This window comes from Triticum urartu, chromosome 7 (genome assembly GCF_003073215.2).
Source record: "Triticum urartu cultivar G1812 chromosome 7, Tu2.1, whole genome shotgun sequence".
Classification (NCBI taxonomy): domain Eukaryota; kingdom Viridiplantae; phylum Streptophyta; class Magnoliopsida; order Poales; family Poaceae; genus Triticum; species Triticum urartu.
Genome location: NC_053028.1, coordinates 493,225,612 through 493,237,198, shown reverse-complemented (window position 1 = coordinate 493,237,198; position 11,587 = coordinate 493,225,612).

Genomic DNA, 11,587 nt, shown 5'->3' with positions numbered 1-11,587 from the left:
CATGGAGTTTCTTCATGCGCTTTACACCAATATGACCTAAACGGCAGTGCTACAAATAAGTTGCACTATCATTATTAACTTTGCATCTTTTGGTTTCAATATTATGATTAGGTGTATCACTACGATCGAGATCCAACGAACTATTTTCATTGGGTGTGTAACCATATAAGGTTTTATTCATGTAAACAGAACAACAATTTATTCTCTTACTTAAATGAATAACCGTATTACAATAAACATGATCAAATCATATTCATGCTCAACGCAAACACCAAATAACACTTATTCAGGTTCAACACTAATCCCGAAAGTATAGGGAGTGTGCGATGATGATCATATCAATCTTGGAACCACTTTCAACACACATCGTCACTTCACCCTTAACTAGTCTCTGTTTATTCTGCAACTCCCGTTTCGAGTTACTAATCTTAGCAACTGAACTAGTATCAAATACTGAGGGGTTGCTATAAACACTAGTAAAGTACACATCAATAACATGTATATCAAATATACTTATGTTCACTTTGCCATCCTTCTTATCTGCCAATCACTTGGGGTAGTTCCGCTTCCAGTGACCAGTCCCTTTGCAGTAGAAACACTTAGTCTCAGGCTTAGGACCAGACTTGGGCTTCTTCACTTGAGCAGCAACTTGCTTGCTGTTCTTCTTGAAGTTCCCCTTCTTCCCTCTGCCCTTTTCTTGAAACTAGTGGTCTTGTCTACCATCAACATTTGATGTTTTTCTCGATTTCTACCTTTGTCAATTTCCGCATTACGAAGAGCTTGGGAATCGTTTCCGTTATCCCTTGCATGTCATAGTTCATCACGAAGTTCTACTAACTTGGTGATGGTGACTAGAGAATTCTGTCAATCACTATTTTATCTGGAAGATTAACTCCCACTTGATTCAAGCGATTGTAGTACCCAGACAATCTGAGCACATGCTCACTAGTTGAGCGATTCTCCTCCATCTTTTAGCTATAGAACTTGTTGGAGATTTCATATCTCTCAACTCGGGTATTTGCTTGAAATATTAACTTCAACTCCTGGAACATCTCATATGGTCCATGACGTTCAAAACGTCTTTGAAGTCCCGATTCTAAGCTGTTAAGCATGGTGCACTAAACTATCAATTAGTCATCATATTGAGCTAGCCAAACGTTCATAACGTCTGCATCTGCTCCTGCAATAGGTCTGTCACCTAGCGGTGCATCAAGGACATAATTCTTCTGTGCAGCAATGAGGATAAACCTCAGATCACGGATCCAATCCGCATCGTTGCTACTAACATCTTTCAACACAATTTTTCTCTAGGAACATATCAAAATAAACATATGAAAGCAACAACGCGAGCTATTGATCTACAACATAGATATGCTAATACTATCAGGACTAAGTTCATGATAAATTAAAGTTCAATTAATCATATTACTTAAGAACTCCCACTTAGATAGACATCCCTCTAATCCTCTAAGTGATCACGTGATCCAAATCAACTAAACCATGTCCGATCATCACGTGAGATGGAGCAGTTTCATTGGTGAACATCACTATGTTGATCATATCTACTATATGATTCACGCTCGACCTTTCGGTCTCCGTGTTCCGAGGCCATATCTGTATATGCTTGGCTCGTCAAGTATAACCTGAGTATTCCGCGTGTGCAACTGTTTTGCACCCGTTGTATTTGAACGTAGAGCCTATCACACCCGATCATCACGTGGTGTCTCAACACGAAGAACTTTCGCAACGGTGCATACTCAGGGAGAACACTTCTTGATAATTAGTGAGAGATCATCTTAAAATGCTACCGTCAAACTAAGCAAAATAAGATGTATAAAAGATAAACATCATATGCAATCAAAATATGTGACATGATATGGCCATGATCATCTTGTGCCTTTGATCTCCATCTCCAAAGCATTGTCATGATCTCCATCGTCACCGGCATGACACCATGATCTCCATCATCTTGATCTATATCAATGTGTCGTCACATGGTCGTCTCGCCAACAATTGCTCTTGCAACTATTGCTATCGCATAGCGATAAAGTAAAGCAATTATTGGGCACTTGCATCTTATGCAATAGAGAGACAACCATAAGGATTTTTCCAGTTGCCGATAACTTCAACAAAACATGATCATCTCATACAACAACTTATATCTCATCATGTCTTGACCATATCACATCACAACATGCCCTGCAAAAACAAGTTAGACGTCCTCTATTTTGTTGTTGCAAGTTTTACGTGGCTGCTACGGGCTTAAGCAAGAACCAATCTCACCTACGCATCAAAACCACAATGATAGTTTGTCAAATAGACTCCGTTTTAACCTTCGCAAGGACCGGGCATAGCCACACTCGGTTCAACTAAAGTTGGAGAAACTGTCACCCGCTAGCCACCTTTGTGCAAAGCACGTCGGGAGAACCGGTCTCGCGTAAGCGTACGCATAATGTCGGTCCGGGCCGCTTCATCCAACAATACCGCCGAACCAAAGTATGACATGCTAGTAGGCAGTATGACTTATATCGCCCACAACTCACTTGTGTTCTACTCGTGCATATAACATCAAACCATAAAAACCTAGGCTCGGATGCCACTGTTGGGGAACATAGTAATTTCAAAAAATTTCCTACGCACACGCAAGATCATGGTGATGCATAGCAACGAGGGGAGAGTATGATCTACGTACCCTTGTAGATCGCAACGGAAGCGTTGACACAACGTAGAGGAAGTAGTCGTACGTCTTCTTCCCGATCCGACCGATCCAAGCACCGTTACTCCGGCACCTCCGAGTTCTTAGCACACGTACAGCTCAATGACGATCCCTGGGCTCCGATCCAGCAAAGCATCGGGGAAGAGTTCCGTCAGCACGACGGCGTGGTGACGATCTTGATGTATTACCGACGCAGGGCTTCGCCTAAGCACTACAATGATATGATCGAGGTGGAATATGGTGGCAGGGGGCACCGCACACGGCTAAGGAGCGATCTCAATGATCAACTTGTGTGTCTAGAGGTGCCCCCTGCCTCCGTATATAAAGGAGCCAAGGGGGAGGGGTGCAGCCAGCCCTATGGAGGCGCAGGAGGAGTCCTACTCCTACCGGGAGTAGGACTCCCCCCAATCCTATTCCAAATAGGACTCCCAAGGGGGAAAGAGAGAGAGAGAGGTGGCCGGCCACCTCTCCTAGTCCTAATAGGACTAGGGGAGGGGGGGAGGCGCGCAACCCACTATGGGCAGCCCCTTTCACCTTTCCACTAAAGCCCAATAAGGCCCATATGACTCCCGGGGGGTTCCGGTAACCTCCCAGTAATCCGGTAAAATCCTGATTTCACCCGGAACACTTCCGATGTCCAAACATAGGCTTCCAATATATCAATCTTTATGTGTCGACCATTTCGAGACTCCTCGTCATGTCCGTGATCACATCCGGGACTCCGAACAACCTTCGGTACATCAAAATGCATAAACTCATAATAACTGTCATCATAACGTTAAGCGTGCGGACCCTACGGTTCGAGAACAATGTAGACATGACTGAGACACATCTCTGGTCAATAATCCCAATAGCGGGACCTGGATGCCCATATTGGCTCCTACATATTCTACGAAGATCTTTATCGGTCAGACCGCATAACAACAAACGTTGTTCCCTTTGTCATCGGTATGTTACTTGCCCAAGATTCGATCGTCGGTATCCAATACCTGTTCAATCTCGTTACCGGCAAGTCTCTTTACTCATTCTGTAATACATCATCTCGCAACTAACTCATTAGTTGCATTGCTTGCAAGGCTTAAGTGATGTGCATTACCGAGAGGGCCCAGAGATACCTCTCCGACGATCGGAGTGACAAATCCTATTCTCGAAATATGTCAACCCAACATGTACCTTTGGAGACACCTGTAGAGCACCTTTATAATCACCCAGTTACGTTGTGACGTTTGGTAGCACACAAAGTGTTCCTCCGGCACACGGGGGTTACATAATCTCATAGTCATAGGAACATGTATAAGTCATGGAGAAAGCAATAGCAACATACTAAACGATCGGGTGCTAAGCTAATGGAATGGGTCATGTCAATCAGATCATTCAACTAATGATGTGACCTCGTTAATCAAATAACAACTCTTTGTCTATGGTTAGGAAACATAACCATCTTTGATTAACGAGCTAGTCAAGTAGAGGCATACTAGTGACACTCTGTTTGTCTATGTATTCACACATGTATTATGTTTCCGGTTAATACAATTCTAGCATGAATAAATAAACATTTATCATGAAATAAGGAAATAAATAATAACTTTATTATTGCCTCTAGGGCATATTTCCTTCAGATGAAACATGTACGAAAAATAGGACGACATAACATATTCAAAACTAATTGTGTAAACTAAGCAGAAGTCATTTCAACAAATTAGAAGCAATGCAAGCTAGACACCACATGAAAGATGCAATCAATATAACTCTGCCAAATGAAAAGCGTCCAACCATAAATGGCGTTTCAACAAATTAGAAGCAGTACATGCTATAAGTGATATGAAAGATGAAACCAATATCACACTCCATGTGCTAAAGGTGTCCCGTCATAAGTGATTGACGCGGGATACACAAGAACAATAGTATATGTAAGGACATGGTTAATAGACAAATATAGTATGTAGCAAAAATAGGAACGCATGTCACATTAACAAGAATAATGTGTAAACTAAGCAGAATACCAGATATAATTTAATCAAATTAGAAGAATATCAAGTTAGACACCATATGCAAATCGCACTACCAAGTTAGAGCAAACACCTGTGATGATGGTGTAGGGGAAATGCGGTCATCAAGTATAGACCTACATTGACTATCTTTATCTAACCTTACTGTTTGTTGAGAATCATGTGGGTGTGATGCCCCCGATTCAATCGTGCACTAATCGTACACACAAATGCGCACGATCAAGACCAGAGACTTACGAGAAGATATCACAACACAACTCTAGACACAAATAAAATAGTACAAGTTTTATATTACAAGCCAGGGGCCTCGGGAGTTCGAATACACAAGAGTCAACGGAAGCAACAATATTTGAGTACAGACATAAGTAACAAGTCTGCCTTAAGAAGACTGAGAAAAACAACGACATCTAGATTGAAAAGGCGCATGCCTCCTGCCTGGGAGCCGCCTATCTACTCTTGGTCATCTGTGGTCTTTGCATAGTAGTAGGCTCCGTCGTGGTAGTAGTAGTCGGCTGCGGAATCATCTGGCTCCTGGGCTTCGTCATATGATTGCAACAATCATGTAGAGGAGAAAAGGGGTAGCAAAGTACTCGCAAAACTTACATCAGATATATGCTAAGTATGCATCGGTAGCAAAGGAATGGGGCTATATTTTTGGACTAAACTACAGAAATGCCAGAATAGAAGGAAATGCCTAGCCTATTGAAGACTAGCATCTTGCAGCATTAGAAGAGTGTAGATTAGCATAACATAAGTATTAAGTATAATGTAGTAACGCACAGAGATCTTTCCTCGACCCCCTGCGAGAAAGCAATCCCGGAGCCATCATATCCATTTAGTGTCTCCAGTATCCAGCTCTAGTTGTAATAAATCGGGATACAACTCCGAGCGTCCGTTACCGTGGATACGGCTATTCGAATAGATTAACTTCCCTACAGGGTGCACAAACTTACCCAACATGCTTGATTAACTCCGGCCAAACACACTTTCCTGGGTCATGCTTGACCTCGGCTGATTGACACGTCGTAATCCTACCTAGACTCAATAGAGAGGCCAGCACGCTAGTCTACATCCTAAGCGCGGAGGGGTCTTGGGCCCATCACCCTTTGCACTCCCGCATGTTGCGTGGACGACTGGGAACAGTCCTGGCAACCTCTTTATACAAAGTAGGTGCTTACGCGGACCACCCGGGTGTGTGCCGCTCAATCGCTAACGTGAGTGAGCTTTTGGAAGAAACGTACGACACAAAGTGCCCATACTCATTCCCGCGTGGTGGTCAGTGCAAAAAGGCCAAAGGCCTACTCAGATCACATATTCAAACCGTTAGTGTCTTAGGAGCGCGCGATAATGATCAAACGCACGATATGTGGTCCCGTCTCACGGACTTACGACAAGGGCCAAGAATGCCAGCCATGCCACGTAATTAACTCGCGCGTATCCTCTAGATCAACCCGACTCCACATCACTCACTACTACAGGATGGTCCAAACGCGACACTACGATCAGAGACCCTTCGACGAAGTTGTGTGCGATTCCATAATCGCAACTGGTGGTGTAAAAAACCCGTCAAAAAGGTGCAAAATGTTTACGATGGCGGATATATCAAACACGGTTCAGATTTTAGTTGTATGCGCGATGCAAGGCATATGGTTTAGTTCAATTAACTGTTTGGGATGAGGAGGAACAAAAGAAACGGGCAGCCAGATGAAGGTGTGTGCGATATAGAACATATGGTTCACTAGGATGAACTGTGTGTGATTAGGCAACACAATGGAAACAGTTCAACTAAACAAGATGTGTGTGATACGCGGCAAACATGTCCATAATCAGAAATGTGTGCGAAGACCAATAATAACATAGCCGATTGCTGCTAATAAGCCATGTGATTTGCACTGTCTATAGAAGAATAACATGTATATATATAACTGGAATAAACAATAAACATCCAATTACATAAGTGACTATATAGATCATTCGCACACACCTCAATAAACAATTTCATGCATTCCAAATGAGAAATGATCGTCTAGTCATCTACTTCTTGTGACGCTCCCGCCACTACTCTTTGGCTCGATCCCTCGTCTAGGGCAGGAAGAAGACACTTCCTCATGTCAACGATCCGCATGTACATCTCGTAGCTTGTGTACACGTCCTTGGCCGCGTACTTGACATGTTGTTCATCCAGTCTCTCATGCCACACACTGTGCCAGGCGTTCTTATCCTTCTTGCTCTCATTCTTGATCTTCATGTAGTAGGGGTCGATGATGGCCGAGGTGAGGTCAACCAGGGAGTTCAGTTTGTCTTTGTCGCTGCCCCAGACCTTGTAGTGGTGCTGGATGTTGACAAGATTCGGGCATTCCAAGCCCGAAACCTTGAGCGCTTTTTAGATCGTTGGTGGTGTCCACCGTAGCAAAACTGTAGTCGGAGCTGTTGATAAACCTGGAGAAATGCTCGCAAGGCCTTGTGGCAAGGTGGTAGTGGTTGACGAGGACGTCATGTCGCACGCACAACTGGGTGACGACAATCTTCTGATCGTGCTCGGCACGACCGATGGTGTACTCGAGGTCGAAGCCAACCACTTGGTACTTGTCCTCGGCAAGGAATTGACCCATAGTTTGGATGGAGCTCTCCCCCGAGACCGGATCATTCTTGTACACCACCGAGAGGGCCTTCCCCCTTACATGGGTGTCTACTACGTGATGCATGGTGAACTGCCCGCCGTTGTCATCGTCGGCCGTTGGGAGCGCCATTGGAGCCACGGAGATCGCCATTGGAATCGCCGGATGTCCTCTCTGCATGTGTCGTCATGGGTGTGCTTATTGTGTCGTGTGACACGGGAGATGAAGGTAAATGGCCGCAGGAATAAATGGGGGCCTGATAACCCACAAGTATAGGGGATCGCAACAGTTTTCGAGGGTAGAGTATTCAACCCAAATTTATTGATTCGACACAAGGGGAGCCAAAGAATATTCTCAAGTATTAGTAGTTGAGTTGTCAATTCAACCACACCTGGAAGACTTAATATCTGCAGCAAAGTATTTAGTAGCAAAGTATTATGGAAGTAACGGTAACGGTGGCAAAAGTAACCGTAGTAGTTTTTGTAGCAGTCGTGACAGTGGCAACAAAAAAGTAACTAAGCAAAGATCAATATGTGAAAATCTCGTAGGCAATGGATCAATGATGGATAATTATGTCGGATGCGATTCCTCATGCAACAGTTATAACATAGGGTGACACAGAACTAGCTCCAGTTCATCAATGTAATGTAGGCATGTATTCTGAATATAGTCATACGTGCTTATGGAAAATAACTTGCATGGCATCTTTTGTCCTACCCTCCCGTGGCAGCAGGGTCCTATTGGAAACTAATGGATATTAAGACCTCCTTTTAGTAGAGTACCGAACCAAAGCATTAACACTTAGTGAATACATGAACTCCTCAAACTACGGTCATCACTGGGAGTGGTCCCAATTTTTGTCATTTCGGGGTTGCCGAATCATAACACATAGTAGGTGACTATTGACTTGCAAGATAGGATCAATAACTCACATATATTCATGAAAACATAATAGGTTCAGATCTGAAATCATGGCACTCGGGCCCTAGTGACAAGCATTAAGCATAGCAAAGTCACAACAACATCAATCTTAGAACATAATGGATACCAGGGATCAAACCCTAACAAAACTAACTCGATTACATGGTAAATCTCATCCAACCCATCACCATCAAGCAAGCCTACGAAGAGATTACTCACGCACTATTGAGGAACATAGTAATTTCAAAAAAATTCCTACGCACACGCAAGATCATGGTGATGCATAGCAACGAGAGGGGAGAGTGTTGTCTACGTACCCTCGTAGACCGAAAGCGGAAGCGTTAGCACAATGCGGTTGATGTAGTCGTACGTCTTCATGATCCGACCGATCAAGTACCAAACGTACGACACCTCCGAGTTCAGCACACGTTCAGCCCGATGATGTCCCTCGAACTCCGATCCAGCCGAGTGTTGAGGGAGAGTTTCTTCAGCACGACCGCGTGGTGACGATGATGATGTTCTACCGACGCAGGGCTTCGCCTAAGCACCGCTACAGTATTATCGAGGTGGACTATGGTGGAGGGGGGCACCACACATGGCTAAAAGATCAAACGGCCAATTGTTGTGTCTATGGGTGCCCCTGCCCCCGCATATAAAGGAGCAAGTGGGGGTGCGGTCGGCCTAGAGAGGGGCGTGCCAGGAGGAGTCCTACTCCTACCGAGAGTAGGACTCCCCCCTTTTCCTTGTTGGACTAGGAGAGAGGGGAAAGAGGTGAAGGAGAAGAAGGAAGGGGGGCGCCGCCCCCTTTTCCTTGTCCTATTCGGACTAGGGGGAGGGGCGCGGCCCATGCCCTGGCCGCCTCTCCTCTCTTTCCACCAAGGCCCACTAAGGCCCATTAAGTCCCCGGGGGGTTCCGGTAACCTCCCGGTACTCCGGTAAAATCCCGATTTCACCCGGAACACTTCCGATATCCAAACATAGGCTTCCAATATATCAATCTTCATGTCTCGACCATTTCGAGACTCCTCGTCATGTCCGTGATCACATCCGGGACTCCGAACAACCTTCGGTACATCAAAACATATAAACTCATAATATAACTGTCATTGAAACGTTAAGCGTGCGAACCCTACGGGTTCGAGAACTATGTAGACATGACCGAGACACGTCTCCGGTCAATAAACAATAGCGGAACCTGGATGTTCATATTGGCTCCCACATATTCTATGAAGATCTTTATCGGTCAGACCGCATAACAACATACGTTGTTCCCTTTGTCATCGGTATGTTACTTGCCCGAGATTCGATCGTCGGTATCTCATTACCTAGTTCAATCTCATTACCGGCAAGTCTCTTTACTCGTTACATAATACATCATCCCACAACTAACTCATTAGTTGAAATGCTTGAAAGGCTTAAGTGATGTGCATTACCGAGAGGGCCTAGAGATACCTCTCCGACAATCGAAGTGACAAATCCTAATCTCGAAATACGCCAACCCAACAAGTACCTTCGGAGACACCTGTAGAGCACCCTTATAATCACCCAGTTACCTTGTGACGTTTGGTAGCACACAAAGTGTTCCTTCGATAAACGGGAGTTGCATAATCTCATAGTCATAGGAACATGTATAAGTTATGAAGAAAGCAATAGCAACAAACTAAACGATCAAGTGCTAAGCTAACGGAATGGGTCAAGGCAATCACATCATTCTCCTAATGATGTTATCCCGTTAATCAAATGACAACTCATGTCTATGGTTAGGAAACATAACCATCTTTGATCAACGAGCTAGTCAAGTAGAGGCATACTAGTGACACTCTGTTTGTCTATGTATTCACACATGTATTATGTTTCCGGTTAATACAATTCTAGCATGAATAATAAACATTTATCATGATATAAGGAAATAAATAATAACTTTATTATTGCCTCTAGGGCATATTTACTTCAGTCTCCCACTTGCACTAGAGTCAATTATCTAGATTACACAGTAATGATTCTAACACCCATGGAGTCTTGGTGCTGATCATGTTTTGCTCGTGGAAGAGGCTTAGTCAACGGGTCTGCAACATTCAGATCCGTATGTATCTTGCAAATTTCTATGTCTCCCACCTGGACTAAATCCCGGATGGAATTGAAGCGTCTCTTGATGTGCTTGGTTCTCTTGTGAAATCTGGATTCCTTCGCCAAGGCAATTGCACCAGTATTGTCACAAAAGATTTTCATTGGACCCGATGCACTAGGTATTACACCTAGATCGGATATGAACTCCTTCATCCAGACTCCTTCATTTGCTGCTTCCGAAGCAGCTATGTACTCCGCTTCACACGTAGATCCCGCCACAACGCTTTGTTTAGAACTGCACCAATTGACAGCTCCACCATTCAATGTAAACACATATCTGGTTTGCGATTTAGAATCGTCCGGATCAGTGTCAAAGCTTGCATCAACGTAACCGTTTACGTTGAGCTCTTTGTCACCTCCATAAATGAGAAACATATCCTTAGTCCTTTTCAGGTATTTCAGGATGTTCTTGACCGCTGTCCAGTGATCCACTCCTGGATTACTTTGGTACCTCCCTGCTAGACTTATAACAAGGCACACATCAGGTCTGGTACACAACATTGCATACATGATAGAGCCTATGGCTGAAGCATAGGGAACGTCTTTCATTTTCTCTCTATCTTCTGCAGTGGTCGGGCATTGAGTCTTACTCAACTTCACACCTTGTAATACAGGCAAGAACCCTTTCTTTGCTTGATCCATTTTGAACTTCTTCAAAACTTTGTCAAGGTATGTGCTTTGTGAATGTCCAATTAAGCGTCTTGATCTATCTCTATAGATCTTGATGCCCAATATGTAAGCAGCTTCACCGAGGTCTTTCAATTAAAAACTCTTATTCAAGTATCCCTTTATGCTATCCAGAAATTCTATATCATTTCCGATAAACAATATGTCATCCACATATAATATTAGAAATGCTACGGAGCTCCCACTCACTTTCTTGTAAATACAGGCTTCTCTAAAAGTCTATATAAAACCAAATGCTTTGATCACACTATCAAAGCGTTTATTCCAACTCCGAGAGGCTTGCACCAGTCCATAAATGGATTGCTGGAGCTTGCACACTTTGTTAGCTCCCTTTGGATCGACAAAACCTTCTGGCTGCATCATATACAACTCTTCTTCCAGAAATCCATTCAGGAATGCAGTTTTGACATCCATTTGCCAAATTTCATTATCATAAAATGCGGCAATTGCTAACATGATTCGGACAGACTTAAGCATCTACTACGGGTGAGAAGGTCTCATCATAGTTA